Below are 16,970 nucleotides of genomic sequence, written 5' to 3'. Positions count from 1 at the left end.
CATCTTCAGGTGAACTGTGTGTGTATGTACACACACACTCATACACACAAATCCAATTTGGAGTTGTAAATTATTATTTGAAAGGTGTAGGTTTCACATGAGAAATTTCATCATCTGAAATTGCCTTGTCATTGAGGATAATAAGAATTAAATTCAGCTGCTGAAAGAAGCAAAGACAAATATTGAAAGATGGGAGACATTTGTAATCCACTGCAGAACTGAGAGTCTTCTGTGAGATTAGACTGAGGCATCATTTGCAGAAATCACTAACTGTTTCAGTTTATTAAAAGATTAAGAGTAAATCTATTTGGGTAATATGTGGTTTGCAAGACAAGAAATTTCTTCAAAAATCAATGCTTTTGCTTTTCCATTTCCTCTCAACTCACTGAGAGGTAATTAACGTGGGAGTAGCTCTGATCACACTAAGAGAACATTCTGATCTTCATTAGCGCAGGGTCGATGCAAGAAACTTTATTTCACATCAAAATCTAGAGATGGTTCCCCTAGAATTAAAACCCCTTTCTATTTCAACACATCAAGCCTCAGGGTTTCATAATCCCCATAATTAATACACTACTGTGCACACAACTTTCAAAACAGGGCTCTGGACGTTGCAAATAGAAGCTTCATGTTTGAAAATCGATAAATAGATATTTCCATTCCTTTTATTTTTTATTTTTTTCTCTCCCTTTTGTGGAATTAAGGAGGGGTGAGATGTGAGATGATGGTAGGAAATGTCAAAAAAATTACATTTCCTTAGTTTTTAATTTTAATATTATCTTCTTTGTATGTAACATTGTATGAATTAAATGAAATGTAGATTGCTTCCCAGTGATTGTATTTATTTGGTTATTAATGCACTGATCAATCCACTCTTTTGTTCTCTCAGTCAATAAGATGTTCTTGAGCATATGTGCCATTCATCGTGCTGGATGCAAAATGCTAAACCAACACAGGGTCTGTTCCCTCTAGGAACTCAAAGTCTTGAAGAGAAGCAGGTATAGAAACACAAAAATGCAGTAATAACTGCGTGAGAAGTGCCATGATTAAAGTAAATACACAGAACTACGAAAGTAATGTGGAGGGACTCTTAGCCTGTCCTGTGTTAAATGTCTTTGAGAAAGGTTTAGTAAAGCAATGACCTGTTTTGAATTGGTTATGGTCAAAATATAAAGGGGGCAGAGACTTCCCTGGTGGTCCAGTGGTAAAGAATCCGCCTTACAATGCACGGGACGTGGGTGCCTATCCGTAGTCGGGGAACTAAGTTCCCATATGCCACAGGGCAACTAAGCCCATATGCCACGGGGCAACTAAGCCCATGTGCCACAACTACTGAGCTCTCAAGTGTCAACAAGAGAGCCGGCGTGCCGTGAACTACAGAGCCCGCGTGCTCTGGAGCCTGCACGCCACAACTATAGAGCCCATGTGCCCTGGAGCCCGCATGCCACAACTAAAGAGAAGCCCGTGCACCACAACTAGAGAGAAGCCCGTGGGCCACAACAAAGACTGGACACAGCCAAAAAATATAAAGAAAATAAATAAATATTAAAAAAATATATAAAATAGGAGGTGGGAGCAGTAATGTGGAGTTAGAATTTTCATTATGTTCCTAGAGTTTATAGTATTTTATTTCAAGAAATAGTGTCAGTTAATCAAAAAACAAGGATGCTTAGTTTTTTTTGTGGTTGCATGGTATCCTTGTTCTGTCTCTTTTCAGTGGTGATTTCAGAGTGACCTTATCTCTCTCTTGTTCCATCATGGTTACATAGTAGCCTGCTTGAGTATTGTTCAAATTCTGTGAAAGTTCTTTATGTTCAGCTGGGAATACTGCTGACCTGTCAACTCCTAGCTGTCAGCAACCAGCTGCCAGCTATCAGGACTATTTTTCAAAATTTATTTTCTCAATACACTACATGTCATTGAATTATTCCTCTATACAAAGATACTTATATTGTTCTCACTTTTTTTTGTTCTTTATCATATGCAATGCTGCAGTGAATATCCACACATACACTCAAAGATGGAATTTCTCATTAATAGATACATATATATTAGAATTATTAGGTCCTACCTACCAAATTTCTATTCAATATGTCAGAGCCAATATTCAATATTTAAACTCCCTCCAGCAGTGAGAAAGTTCATTTCACCTTATACTTGTCTAAACAATCAACATTGATAGTTTTTTGCTTGCCAATCTAATGGTATATACATACACATACGCAATTATAGTTATATGTGTACATATACATATATTTACATGTATATAGACATATATTTATTTGTAACTATATAACATATATATATATACACTATAATATTTGTGTATATATACATATATATGTATATGATCATTGCTTTCATTACCATTCTCTTGATTAAGCACTTATTTATATGTTAAATTTCCCAGTGGAATTTTTCATTTCTGTGAATTACTTATTCCTTTATCTAAATTTCCTCCGATTATATTTCTCCATACTAATTTTAAAATAGTAGTTCTTATATTTTATGGAAGCAAATAAGTTGCTTGTAGCTAATATCTCCATTTAGTATATTTCTTTTTAAGCTAATTTGTATTATTTTTTCAGACATTATTTGATGAAGGAACTTGGATAAAAAGAAGTTACAAGATCTAGAAAAAAGTGTAAATTTTAAAAAAGAGTGTTAAGGGAATATATGGCATAATTTAGATAGATACATATACCAATAGATATTCTATTGAGTCTTGAGACATAATTTAGATTTCTGTTTTGTACTTCTGTGAAGCTTACTGGATAAAATTTACTCCGTGATATTATAATGAACTTTGCCCATGACCCTATGCATATTTCTTTCAACATTTCCCACTCATTTATCTACTACACTGGAAATGATCTCTAGCTTTAAAAATAATGTATTCCACATCTTCACAAGATAAAGGAAGATACAGTTGAGTTTTTATTTTGCAGTGTTTTGGATATGGAGTAGATGCTGAAGAAACATTTACTGAATACATGAAAATGGTTGAAATATTAATGTCCCTTATTTGCAATTCTTTTGACTACTATTTCTTTTGAAATCATTTCACAGTGGACAGAAAGAATTTTCCTGCACATATCTGCTTCATTTAGAGGCAGCTGACCTTAGACTTCAGAGTCAGACTATTCTGGTCTTAAAACCTAACTCTATCACTCTCACCTATATAACCTTGAAAAGTAAATAGGCTTTTTAATATTCAATTTCCTCATCTATGAAAATGGGGAGCTGTTATGGTAAACTTTCAGTAAACACTCTTTACATGGCAGTGCAAGGAGGCCTTAAGCAAGTATCTTGTCTTCTTAGGAAACAGGTGAAACTGGTATCTGTGACTATTGTGCTTATTAAGCAAGGCTAAACTTGTAAACTTTGTTTAAAAGTATTTTTTCTGGTCCTTACTACAAGGGGCTGTAACATGAAACTGGATGGAGAGAAAAACTTATAACAAACTACCTTTGGAATCTACTGTTTAAATAGTTGAACAAAATAATCTTCTTTCCTCAGAAATTATGTTTTAAGAAATATTAATCCGCTTTCTGATTAATACATTTTTCAGTGTGGTTGATGCCCCTTTCCCCTTTATTTCTTATTAACAAAATTCCAGTGTTATTTAGACATCCTGTGCCTTCCTCTTATCCCAGATAAGGTGAACTAACCTCATCTTTAATTCAGAGCTTATCTAATTCTTGTAAACTGATCATGGAAAAGCCCCTTCTCTTTGCCAGTAGAGCTGATTAGATGGCCCAATGGTGACCAATGAGAAATAAGATGAAGCCCAGATGTGGGTTTATGGTAAAGAATTTCATTTCTCTTAAAAATAGACACAAGACAGAGGAGATTACTCTTCCACTTTTGGTCATTGAAATGCTGGATGTGATTTATGAAACCACTGCAACCAAGTGGTTACTATAGAGATCTAACCAGAGAAGAAAGTCCCAGTATCGAGGACAGAAAATCATGGGTTCCTGAAAACATATGAGGTAACTCACCTTTGAGCTAGGCTCCCATTCTTTAAAGTCATTATTATGTGAGCTAATAACTCTGTATTGTTGCTGTCTATTGCATTGGTGTTTTCTGACACTTGCAATCAAAACCATCTCAACTGCTTATAAAATGGATATTCTATAACAAGCAATGCTTTCATTCATTCATCCAATCAATGGATAGTTGCTGAGTGTCAACTATGCCCCAGGAATCATGTTTGGCCTAGGGATTCGAATGAAGATAAGACATACAAGGTCACTGCCCTCATGCATGATGTAGGATTGAATCTAATGTTTCTAAGAGGTGCTCCTATTAAACCTAAGAAAGGATTAGCTCGTGAGCCGATATGATGATGTGTTACAAGGAGAATGTGTTCTCTTCCATCTATCACAAGAAAATGGTTCTACCAATAATTACACTCACAATTTCCTTTGAGAATAGAGCATCACAGCAATTGTGACAGGACAAGACCAGGCCCCAAATATGACATGGAATTGCAGGTATTACAAAGTGGGCATTCTGCACTCGCTCTACTATTTTTAGGTCTAATTTCTAAAGCCATGTAAATGCATATTGTTGTCATTTCATAGGAAACCTGCAGTAATTATCTAATTCTATTTATATTTGATATTTATACTTTAGTAACAGGAGTTCTATTTATTAGATCCTTATTAAACTTAATAAATTAAATGTCTTTTTTCCTTACATGATACACAGAAATGTTAGTGAGAAGGAATGTGTCTGGAAAGGAGGACATTTGAAAGCACTGGTATAGTATGGAGGGAGGGAAAAGAAATAGTTACTATATTTGAGCGCTTACTGTATGTCAGGCAATTACCTTAGCCTCAAAATAAGTATGCATGTTTATCCCCATTTCGGTTATGAGAAAACTGAGATAAAAGAAAAAGAATGACAGCCCTTCAGGCTGGGAACTGAAATTCAGATATGCCAAGCTCCATGCCCTTGTATCAGGCTGACTCAAAATTCTCTTCATTTGGAGGGTGCAATAATACTATTTCATGGGCTGGATTTGAGCTTTATTTTTCACTAGCTATAGGAGAAAAGTAAGAAAAATGATTTCTACATAAATGAAATCTCAGTGGGAAGGTTCAGGCCAAAATCACAAACTAAGATGCCTACAAAGGGCAGGAAGGCATGTGAAATGCATATTTGTGAAATACACAAAACAGTGAGGCAGAGACCTAGGCTAACTAGAGAACACATGTGCCAGAGAACTATTGCCATGGGAAAATGAAAGCTCACTGTTGCCAGATGTCAACTTTTTAAAGGAAAGCCAGAAATATAGGTTTTTATGTGCTATAGTGGACAAGTAATTCATGTTTATAAGACTGTACAGGCAAAAAAATTTCTACTGAATTCTGATAGACACATTTAAGTATATACATACACAGGCAATAATTTTTGACAAGTATAATTACTACATACAAGGAATTCTTAGCAAAGCTGTTTATAAAACACTTAAACAATATTTCCAAAAACTTCACTTGGGGCTTCCCTGGTGGCGCAGTGGTTGAGAGTCCGCCTGCCGATGCAGGGGACACGGGTTCGTGCCCCGGTTTGGGAAGATCCCACATGCCGCGGAGCGGCTGGGCCCGTGAGCCATGGCCGCTGGGCCTGTGCGTCCGGAGCCTGTGCTCCACAACGGGAGAGGCCACAACAGTGAGAGGCCCACATACCGCAAAAAAAAAAAAAAAAAAAAAAAACTTCACTGAATGCCACATTGCAGTATAAAAATTATTTTTGACCTAATTACTGTCACTAATTAAATTGAATATCATGTATCTTGTAAAAGTGAAGCAAGGCTAAAATTTTTTTCAAATTCAGAGTTTTCTATTATCTCCACTCAGAGAAATTTATGAGGTAATACTGAATATTTATTAGAAACATCAAATAAATCCTAGCTCTGCTCACGATTGGTAGAAGTTAATATTGTGTCTTTTGATGAGCATTTCTTAATTTTTTCATTTTATTTGGAAATATTTTAAAATAATTTTACACTTACAGAAATGTTGCAAAAATGATACCAAGAACTTCCATATACCCTTTCTCCAGTTTCTCTTTCCCTTCCTCCAACCCTGCTCTCTCTTCCTCTCTCCCTCTCACTTCTCCCCTTCCGGAACATTCTCATGCACATGTATTCTCTTCTGAATCACTTGAAAATACATCACATAAACAATGTCACTTTATCTCTAAGAAATTCAGAGTGCATTTTCTAATAATAAGTACATTCTCTTACATAACCACAGGATTATCAAAATCAGGAAATTAATACTGATAGAGTATTATCATCCAATCTTCAAGCCTTATTCAAATTTTGCCATTTGTCCCGCTACTACCTTTATAACAAAAGAAAAAGAATCTGGACTGTTATCAAACTGAAGGTCATGAGGTGCATTCGTCATATCATTTATGTTCTCAACCTGAAACTTTCCTCAGCCTGTCTTTGTTCTTCATTATCTTCATATTTTTTAAAAGTACAAGTTTTTATTTGAAAATATCAAAGAAAATCATATTGAGAGATAATTTTAAAATCTCTTAATTTATTTGAATGCATTAATATTTTACTCTATGACTGAAACTTTTGGGTCCTATTTAAGTACACCTTTCTTACCCCCAAATCATAAAGATATTTTCCTATGTTTTGTTTAAAAGTTTTATTTATTTACTTACTTATTTGTTTGTTTTTTAACCTTTCCAACTTAGATTAACAATTTATCTGGAATTGTGTTTTTGTGTTTGGTATATTGTAAAAGTCATGATTCAATTTTTCTTTTATCTATGTATGTATATGCATATGTATCTATGTATATAAACATGTTATACAGAAGTGGGTGTACATATTGAGTGCATATATATATATATATATACATGAATTGTTAGATAGATGGTAGGTACACATGGAATTGTATATACATACTTTATCCAACACCATTTATTGAAAATAGTCAAAAACTTAATCAATGACATATCAATTCCATATATGGAGTATGTCCATTTCATCTACATTTTCAAATTTAACAGCCTAAAATTGTTAATGTTATTATGTTATTAAGTATTCATTAACTACATATCTGTAGCAAATGACTTATGTTCATGGTCTTCTTCCATTTTTAAATGCTTGATAAGTTTTATTATAGATCTGTCAATATTACTAGTCTTTCCAAAGCTAATCAACAACTAATTCACTTTGGATCTTGTAAATCCTCCATATATTTTGCTTTGTGTTCCATTCAATTTTGCCCTCACCTTTAATTTTTTTTCCTTATACATAACTTGAAACCATTTTGATAATCTTTCACAAATTTTGTTCTGATGCTTAGTTCATTAGTTTTATTTTCTCTCTCCCTTTTGTAACATAAAGGGAAGGCTTTAAATTGTGCTGCAAGTACTGCTTTCAATGAAACAATTTTTTGATATGTTTTTCTCTTTATAACTCAAGTCAACATATAACCTATTTTTATTTATTTGCTGTTTTCACTCATAGATTATTAAGCAATACATTTCTAAATTACTAACACAAAGCAATGTTAGTTTTATTTTCATATTTGAATTTTGACTAAATCTTACTATTGACAAACAGAACTGTTTGGGATTTGCTTTATGACGAAATACCTGGTCAATTTTTTGTGAATACTTCAAAAGAATGTTTTATATTATTTATAATATCTTGTCAAGTTTTTCTATTGCTTTTTCAAATGTTCTGTTAAAATATGCCCATTAGAAATCATCCCATTTTTTTGTCATTTATCCATCTTTGTTTATATATTTTGAGGCCGTATTACTAAATGGAAAAGAGTAATTAAAATTGTGATTTTTTAATTCACAATTTATCATTTTCAAGTAATGGTTACCTTTATCTCTGTAACAGATTTTGCCTTGACTTCCATTTTTCTGTTAATAATATAGATGTATGAGCTTTAACTTGGTTAGTTTTGACATATATTTTTTCCCTTTTCTTTTTGGTCGTAAGCCTCCTAATTACTGCCTGCTCGCAGTTGCCCAATAACATTAATTTTGGGGTCTTCCTAGAAACTTAGATTGATATGTCTTTCTCTAGAGAGGTTTTGTGTTTGCTTCTGCTGAGTACCTAAAGGTACCTAAGATCCCTTCCACTTGGTACTGCTTTCAACCTTGTTTAAAGATTGAGGGTCCCGGGACCATCAAGGATATGAATTCTCAGGATAGATAAAAGCACTATGCCCAAAGGATGTGAGGAGTCAGTTATAGATCTGACTTCCTCTCACTCTGAGAACATAGCCTTTAAGACCCCAGATCCATATGGGATGGTTCTCCCGTAAGCCTCTCCCCTGTTCAAGCCCTGAGTCCTAATCTCTGACTCTGGCTCATAGGGGCCACAGAGCCAAGAAACAGTTGTTTATGATGAATACATTAGGTTATGTGGAGCTTTGGTGCTCTTATACTCTGTATACCTTTCTGATTATAGGCTTTCTTTCCAGAATTGGACTAGAAATTCTGCTATGTTTTTTCAGATGCTCAGGTTTTGGGTTTTTTTTTTGGTTTTAACTTAGCATTTGATAGCTGTTGTTTGACTTAACCTAGCCTGACACTCCCACCACCATAAACAGAAGTTCTTTCACATAGATTTTCTACTCCATGCTTTCTTGACTCACTCCTGTGGAAATAAATTGTGATTTTATATAATGCTAGCTCATCAACTTCAATATCTTTTTACATTTACAGCCAAAAATGTTTCCCTAAAGGAGGTGTGAATTACATGAGGACTAGAACTGTTGAATTGCCATAGAAAAAGCCCACAGACATGGCTTCCCTGGTGGCGCAGTGGTTGAGAGTCCGCCTGCCGATGCAGGGGACACGGGTTCGTGCCCCGGTCTGGGAAGATCCCACATGCCGCGGAGCGGCTAGGCCCATGAGCCATGGCCGCTGAGCCTGCGCGTCCGGAGCCTGTGCTCCGCAACGGGAGAGGCCACAACAGTGAGAGGCCCGCGTACCGCAAAAAAAAAAAAAAAAAAAAAAAAAAAAGCCCACAGACAAATTATGACTAAATTAGGGTTAGTTATTTCAATTTGGAAAAGGTTTACTTTTTTTTCCTGACATCACACATTCACATTATCACTAGGTTTGTCGATCAAATCCCACTTTATGAGATAAAGGCCAATACTGTGACTTTCCACCCCAAGCCACTAAAACTGTAAAATAACTCTAGCATATTCACTTTACTTTTTTTTTGGAAGAAATAAATCAATGCATAGCATAATGTCTGGTACATATTAGACTTTTAATATATGTTTGTGCAAGTGAATAAAAATGTTAAATTGTACCTAGCAAGTGTCAGATAAAATTTAATGGTCAGCTTGTTAACTGTTGTTTGATGTTTATAATTCATTTAAGACAATGGACACCTAAAACAATCATAAAAGGAAGATAGTAAAATTTTGCACAAAACTATACCTACATTTATATCTATATGTATATCTCTATATATGTACATATATGTATAGGTGTGTATATATGTGTATATAAATATTCCTCTCTAAATTTTTGGCAATGTTTTGTTTTGTTTTTACATGAGTTCTTAAAAACATGAATTAACACTGAATGTGCTTTCTGTAAAAGTGAAAATTGAATTCTCTCTAGGGAGTATGTTTATCCCTCATATCAATCCTCAGCTTTTTTTTTTTTTTTTTGCGGTACGCGGGCCTCTCACTGTTGTGGCCTCTCCCGTTGCGGAGCACAGGCTCCGGACGCGCAGGCCCAGCGGCCATGGCTCACGGGCCCAGCTGCTCCGCAGCATGTGGGATCTTCCCGGACCAGGACACGAACCTGTGTCCCCTGCACTGGCAGGCGGACTCGCAACCACTGCGCCACGAGGGAAACCCAATCCTCAGCCTTTAAAATGGAATGTTAACATCATTTTGGGGTGCACCAAGGTGTGGCGTGTGTGTGTGTGTGTGTGTGTGTAATACATTTCAAAATGATAGACAAATTGAGCAACACATCATTGTTTTAGTCATGGTTTTTAACAAAGAAGTGGTTGCTATGCTGGATATTGCCCACTGCTCTTCCCATGCCTACTCTCCTCCATTCTTTCTACTACTCACTGTCCTGGGAGGCTTAATAAAAGAACTGTATCTGCAGACTCCCTGACATGTTGCTTTGGTTTGTGTCTGGATGAATGGAAGCACTGTGGGCGTGGAGGGAAAGAAGACAGTGAATGTATACATTGTCTAGGCTGTGTCACTCACCCAGAAGTCACTGATCCTCTCCAGGCAACTTTCTCTTCACATCTCTGGCTCTGGGTTCTTGGTACCTATTCCCTCCCCCAATTCTTCAGGCCTCGCAGTAGTCACATCTCTGTTTTCACTAATCTTGGGTTTCTGCCCTATTTTTTTTGTGTTCTCCTGCTCTCCACCCATACATACATTTATGAATAGTCCTTTATTAAACTTTCCTCTACTTACATTAATTTGAGTGGTTCATTTGTTTCCTGTGGCCACCCTAAGTGATGCAGGAGAGTAGGTTGTCAGTTACCCAGGACCCATAGTAATTGGCCAAAGTCTTTAGTTGGTCCTTAGTTAGTATGCAAAAAACGTTATTTAATTTGCACAAAAAAATTTCATTCTCAATGCAGATAGCTCTGGGCCACTGATTCCCCACAATGTTACTCTAACATGACACTGTGAAAGGTGTCAGCAAACAAGGCTTTGAATATTGGCTCTGCTCACTTGTTAGCACCTTGGGTAAGTTTCTTAACCTTTCTGAGCCCCAGCGTATCATCCTCAAAGGGGGCATATTAATGCATGCCTTGTAGAATTGATTTAATGTGATAATAAGATAAATTATGATACTTAGCACACGGTGCATTCTCATTTGGTATCTTAGAAATTCAGACTAATCCATAGTAACAGAAAACAGATAAATAGTTCCCTGGGGAAGTGGGAAGGGAGGGATTTCCAAGGAGCTTGAAGAAACCCTTGGAGGTGATAGATATATTCATAATCTTGATTGTGGTGACAGTTTCATAAGTGGACACACATGCCAAAACTTATCAGACTGTACATTTTAAATATGTGTAATTTATTGTATGTCAACTACATTTCAATAAAGCTGCAAAAATTGCAATTAAAAAAAAGAAAATAGAGAGGACCCTGTTGATGGAGGAACAAGAACAATGTTCAGTAAGTGATATTAGAGACTCTTGTAGGGGCTTTGCTGAGAAACGGGAAAACCAATGATCAAGGGAAGGAGAAAAAAAATATATATATATATCTCAGTTATTTATCCATTCATCTACTGATAGTCATTTAGACTATTTCCATATCTTGGCTATTGAAAATAATGCTGCAATGAACATGGGAGGGGGTACAAATATCTTTGTGAGTTAGTGTTTTCATTATGTCATTTTAAAAAAGTTTTGGATGGCAAAGGTCTTACAGTGCTCACCTATATAAAGAATCCCTTTCAGTACAGACAGTGTCCAGGTTTGTTTGTTTTTTAACTATTTCAAAGGCAATTTTGTGAGACAAAATTAATTTTAGAAGACTGTTTCCAAGATCCAGAGACTGGTATAAATTGAGGCTATGTATTAGTCACAAAAACCTAACTCAAATTTACTTATACACTAGAGAGACTTCATGGATTCATATATCCAAAATTTCTCAGAGCTTCAGACAAGGCCAGATCTTGCTCATTCTGTCATTAGGATTTGTCTTGCTCCACCTCTCATCTCTGCTTTTCTCTGTCATTGCTTAACTCACAGGGAAGACTTTCCTACAAAGAAGCAAGAATGTTTCCCACCTCCTAGGTGCAGGCTTCTGTTCCTCCTACCTACAATTGCTAAGTAGAAGAAGACACCCCTTTCTGAACAGCACAACTGATAGTTCTGAGGTAGTCTATCTTTGGCCAGACTTAGGTAATATTTCCATCCTTGAGCTACGCCAGGATTATCTCTGGGCTCTGATTAGGAAAAAAAGGGAACTCTTACTTTGCCTACATGTAAGAATAATCCCATAACCAAGGAAGTGAAAGAGATGCTGAGCTGGTAATATAAACAACAACAACAATAAACACACAAACAAAAACATGCCCACTACATGGCATTCTTGTTGACAAAATATTTCTATTAAAAATATTTCTAGGGCCTCCCTGGTGGCGCAGTGGTTGAGAGTCCGCCTGCCGATGCAGGGGATACGGGTTCGTGCCCCGGTCTGGGAGGATCCCATATGCCGCGGAGCGGCTGGGCCCGTGAGCCATGGCCGCTGGGCCTGCGCGTCCGGAGCCTGTGCTCCGCAGCGGGAGAGGCCACAACAGTGAGAGGCCCGCATACCGCAAAAAGAAAAAAAAAAAAAAAAAAAAAATATTTCTATAAATGTTGGTCTATGAGGTAGTTTAATTCTACTCAATTAATCCCATTTTGAGTAGTTTATTTACCACTATAAAGCCCTGGGGTCAGACTCCTTGTTCATTCTTCTGAGCAAGGTATCAATTAAACTTCTAAATACTGTGTGAAAATGGTTAAGAAATTCCTGAGCCATAAGATACAGCAAACAATTGATTCCCTTTACTGTCAAATCCAAGTTCTGTTCATGTTCAGTAACCCTGAGGTGGACCAATAATACCATTATTGTAAAAGTCAGCAGTCTTGATACTTCTGGTTTCAGCTCCAACAAATGAAGAGCTGGCAGTCATCACTCCTGCCTTAAAACAAGAAAAAGCTAAACAAACTGTAAATCAGTGACTTTTTAAAGACTAACCAAAGAAATAAGAATATAGGGCAAACTAATATTCTGACTTCAGGAGAGACAGGTGAACTCATGGAGTCACAGTAGAGATCAACCTACTTGGAGCAAATACCACTAGAACCATAAACTAATAGGACAACTTAAAAGATGATTTTGACTAATTGTTAGAGGTGGAGAGTGGATGTGGGGGAGAGTAAGAAACTGCTGGGGGAGGCAGTCTTAGGGAATCCCACATTTTTCAGGGATTTACCTCCAGGAACCCTACCAGGTTCTCATAGTGAGGAGTTAAGAAAGATCTCTTGTGATTCTGAGAAGGAGAAAGGAAGAATAAACATTGTGAAATATTCCCTGAGCATTCTCTATAACAAAGGGATGCTCTCCAGAGAAAAGACTTTATCACAGCCTATCCCAACTGGGAAAAGGGTATTTCTACCATTACAACCTACAGTAGCCTATCTGTCTCAACGATTGTGGACAAATATGAGAACTACTTGTGAAGGTCACAGCCTAGGGACACAAGTCTACTAAAGGCTGATATTTAATCATAAGGCTGTTATAAATCTTTATAAAATAATTTTAAAATTCATAAGGAAAGACAAAAGACAGAATAACCTACAAAATACTGAAGAAAAAGAAATGGGAGGAGGAAGAAGAGAAGAAAGTTGGAGAACTCACACTATCCCTTTTCAAGATTTACTATAGAACTATGGTAAACTAGACATAGTGTTGGTGAAACAATATCAATGAAACAGAATAGAGACCCCGGAAATAGACGCATACATAAGTAGTCAAAGTGATGTTTGACAGAGCAAAGTCCAATTAATAAAAAAATTACAACCACTTTAACAAATAGTAATGGAACAACTGGATATCCATGTGCAAAAACTGGAACCCAGGCACACACTGTACGTCTTTCACAAAAATGAAATAAAAATGGATTATAGATCTAAATGTTAAATAGAAAACTATAAAACATTTAGAAGAAAACAAAGAAGAGAGTCTCAAGGACCTTAGGGTTGTTGATGAGTGTTTACATGTAATAGCAAAAGCACAATGTATAAGAAAAAAATTTGATAAGATGGACTTTATTAAAATTTCACATTCTGCTCTGTGAAAGTCATTGTTAACAGAATGAAAAGGAGCAACAGACTGGAAAACATTATTTGCAAAATCATATCTGATAAAGGACATGTATCCAAAATATAGAAAGAACTCTCAATAATCAACAATTTTAAAAAAATGGGCAAAAAGTCTGAACAGACATCTCACCAAAGAAGATATGCAGATGGAAAATAAGCATAATTTTACATTAGGGAACTGCTAGTTCAAATAACAAGAAGACATCACTTGACATTAGAATGACTAAGATCCACACACTTCCCCCCGCAAAAAACAAACAAACAAACAAAAAACATAAAGCAAAACAAGAAAACCCTGACAATATCTACTGTTGAAGAGAATGAGGAACAATAGTAACTCATATTCTTTGCTGGTGAGACTACAAGATGGTAAAGCTGCTTTGCAAAACTGTTTGGGAATTTTTATAAAGTAAAATACAGTCTTAACTTACGATTTAGCAGTCATGCTCCTGGGTATCCATCCAACTTATGTGAAAACTTATGTCCACACAAAAACCTGCAAAAAAGTGTGAATGAATTCAGTCTAAAAAGACTACATACTTTATGCTCTCAATTGCAAGCCATTCTGAAGAAAGGAAAACTCTAAGAATGGTAAAAAAATAATAATCAGTTGTTCCCATGAGTTTGGGAGGAGGGGTTGCTATTGTATAGATGAAGTACAAATGATTCTTTTAGGTGAAACTTTTCTATATGATACCTTAAGGGTTGATTCATAACACTGTGCATTTGCCAAAATCCATAGAATGTAGGACAGAGTGAACCTTAATGTATGCAAATTAAAAAAATCATTTAGAATGTCATGGGATCCTTGGATGGAATACAGAATGTGATAAAACAACCTAACTATATTACAAATATATGAAGTAACCTCACTACAGGATGTGGGGAGAAAGGATGCTGACCTAAGTAACTTTGGAAATGAGTGGAGTCTTAAGACTAAAAGCAAAAGAAACTACATAAGCAGTACACTGAAGCTGATAAAATGGTTTACCATGAGGGGATAGGTTAGCAGTTGTGATACTGTCTTACATGTATAATGGAAATGAACATTTATGTAAATAAATGCCCAATGGTGGGAGCTAGATTCCTCACTTTTGGAGTGGGAGGTTACTAATAAACAAGAGGAGGCTAGAATGATCCATGTGGTAATGAATTTAAATTGAAGGTACCGGTATGAAGCCGTGTTTAACTTAATATAGATGTACATGTGTACAAATAGAAATATTTATAGATATATGTATATATACAGTTTACTATACACACATATAAGTCCATGTTCTCTCATTCTGAGAGGGTCTAGAAGCATCTCTACTAGAGTAGCAATAATCACATATAGCACCCAGAACTTGGTTTCAAATACCATTCTTCAATAAAAGAAACAAAGGCTCCTTGGAGAAGTTGCTGATTATAGCACAGGAAAGGAATTATACAAGGTGAGCTTACAGCTGCTTGTAGTAAGAAAATGTAAGATAGTGCTTAAAAAGAAAATCCCTCAATGGTGGTAGTATTTCAAAGGGAAACAGGAGCCAAATGAAGGGTTCCCAATAGCAAAAGCTGGAATAATTTGACAAAGTTGAATTGGATTATAAACCAAAGTATAAAATAAAAAACAATGAGTCCATACTGATATAAATAAATAATTTAATGAATAAATAAATGGGAGAGAAGAGACGAATATCCCGTAGAGAAGAATTTCAAATCATTTATAGATACTCTGCCCTCAGGAGGTGGAACACACCTCCCCACACTTTCAATGTTAGCTGTACACAATGATTTCCTTCCAGAGAGAAGAGCATGAAAAAGCAGAGGAAAAGAAAAACTACAGTGGAAGTGCCTAACATACTACTTTAGCCAGGTGATCAAGGTTAACATCAATGGTAATAAATCATGTTGATATGTGCCCTTGTTATGTGATTAAAACATCATTTTCCCCTGTGATATTCCTCCTCCAAACTCATAGTCCCAGTCTAATCATGAGGAAAACATCAGACAAATCCTGATTGAAGGGCATTCTATAAAATACCTGACCAAAACTTAAGGTCATCAAGAACAAGGAAAGTCTGAGAAACTTAACAAAAGGAGCTTACGGTGCATTATGAGTTAAGTACAATGTGATACTCTAGATGAGATCGCAGGGAGTAAAAAAAAAAGGATACTAAGAAATAACTAAGGAAATATGAATAAAATATGGACTTTAGTTATATCAATATAGTCTCATTAATTGTGACAAGCTTGCCATAGTAATATAAGATGTTAATAATAAGGGATATGGGGTGCGAAGTTTGTGAGAACTCTTTGGCAAATTTTCAATAAATCTAAAACTTCATAAAATTAAAAGTTTATTTTAAGAGTTTAGTGGATTAATACTAAAATCTTTATGAGGCATGGTACGCAGTTAACAATACATACTATAAATTGTGATGATATGAGACAATCCACCTTAACCACGGTTATTTCCTTTAAAAATGAAATCTTCTATAATCTAGAAAATTCAGCCATGAAGTTAGGAGATAATCCTGGGGTTCTGGGATGTTACCCTTTAAAATCGAAACAGGTTTGTTGCATAAATTTAATTTATACCTGCCACCTTCACATTCCTCAGTCAACTAATCTCATATCACAGTAGAATCAAATGTTAAAGAGGACCCAAGTATTTTTTTCAATCATATCCTCTCAATTCTCGTGCTCATAAATTTTACACTAAATTGTCTTTATTTTTTGTAGTGTTATTTTTTTACCATCCCAAATTTGTACATTTTAAGTTGTACTCCAACATGCATTTATTCTATAGCTGTTATTCTTTCTTTCATTATTTACATGTAGATGTTTCCTTACTGTCTCTTACTTTCTTTTAATCTCAGTTTAAATACTAAATTTCTCATAAATTCATTGCTTTGTGATGTTTACATTATTATCTGCATGCAGAAGAGTCTGGAACTTACACTGGCTAGTCTTGGTCAGGTTTTAAAACCTCAGATTTGATTTCAAACTGTCTTCCAGCCATCTTCACCTGGGTTTCCAATAAGTACTTCACATTTAACATACGACACTCATTGAGACAGCATCCTGTCCATTATCGATGGCATTTAAC

The sequence above is a fragment of the Mesoplodon bidens genome (genome assembly GCF_964165515.1).
Source record: "Mesoplodon bidens genome assembly, chromosome: 18".
NCBI lineage: Eukaryota > Metazoa > Chordata > Mammalia > Artiodactyla > Ziphiidae > Mesoplodon > Mesoplodon bidens.
This window is presented reverse-complemented; position numbering follows the sequence as displayed.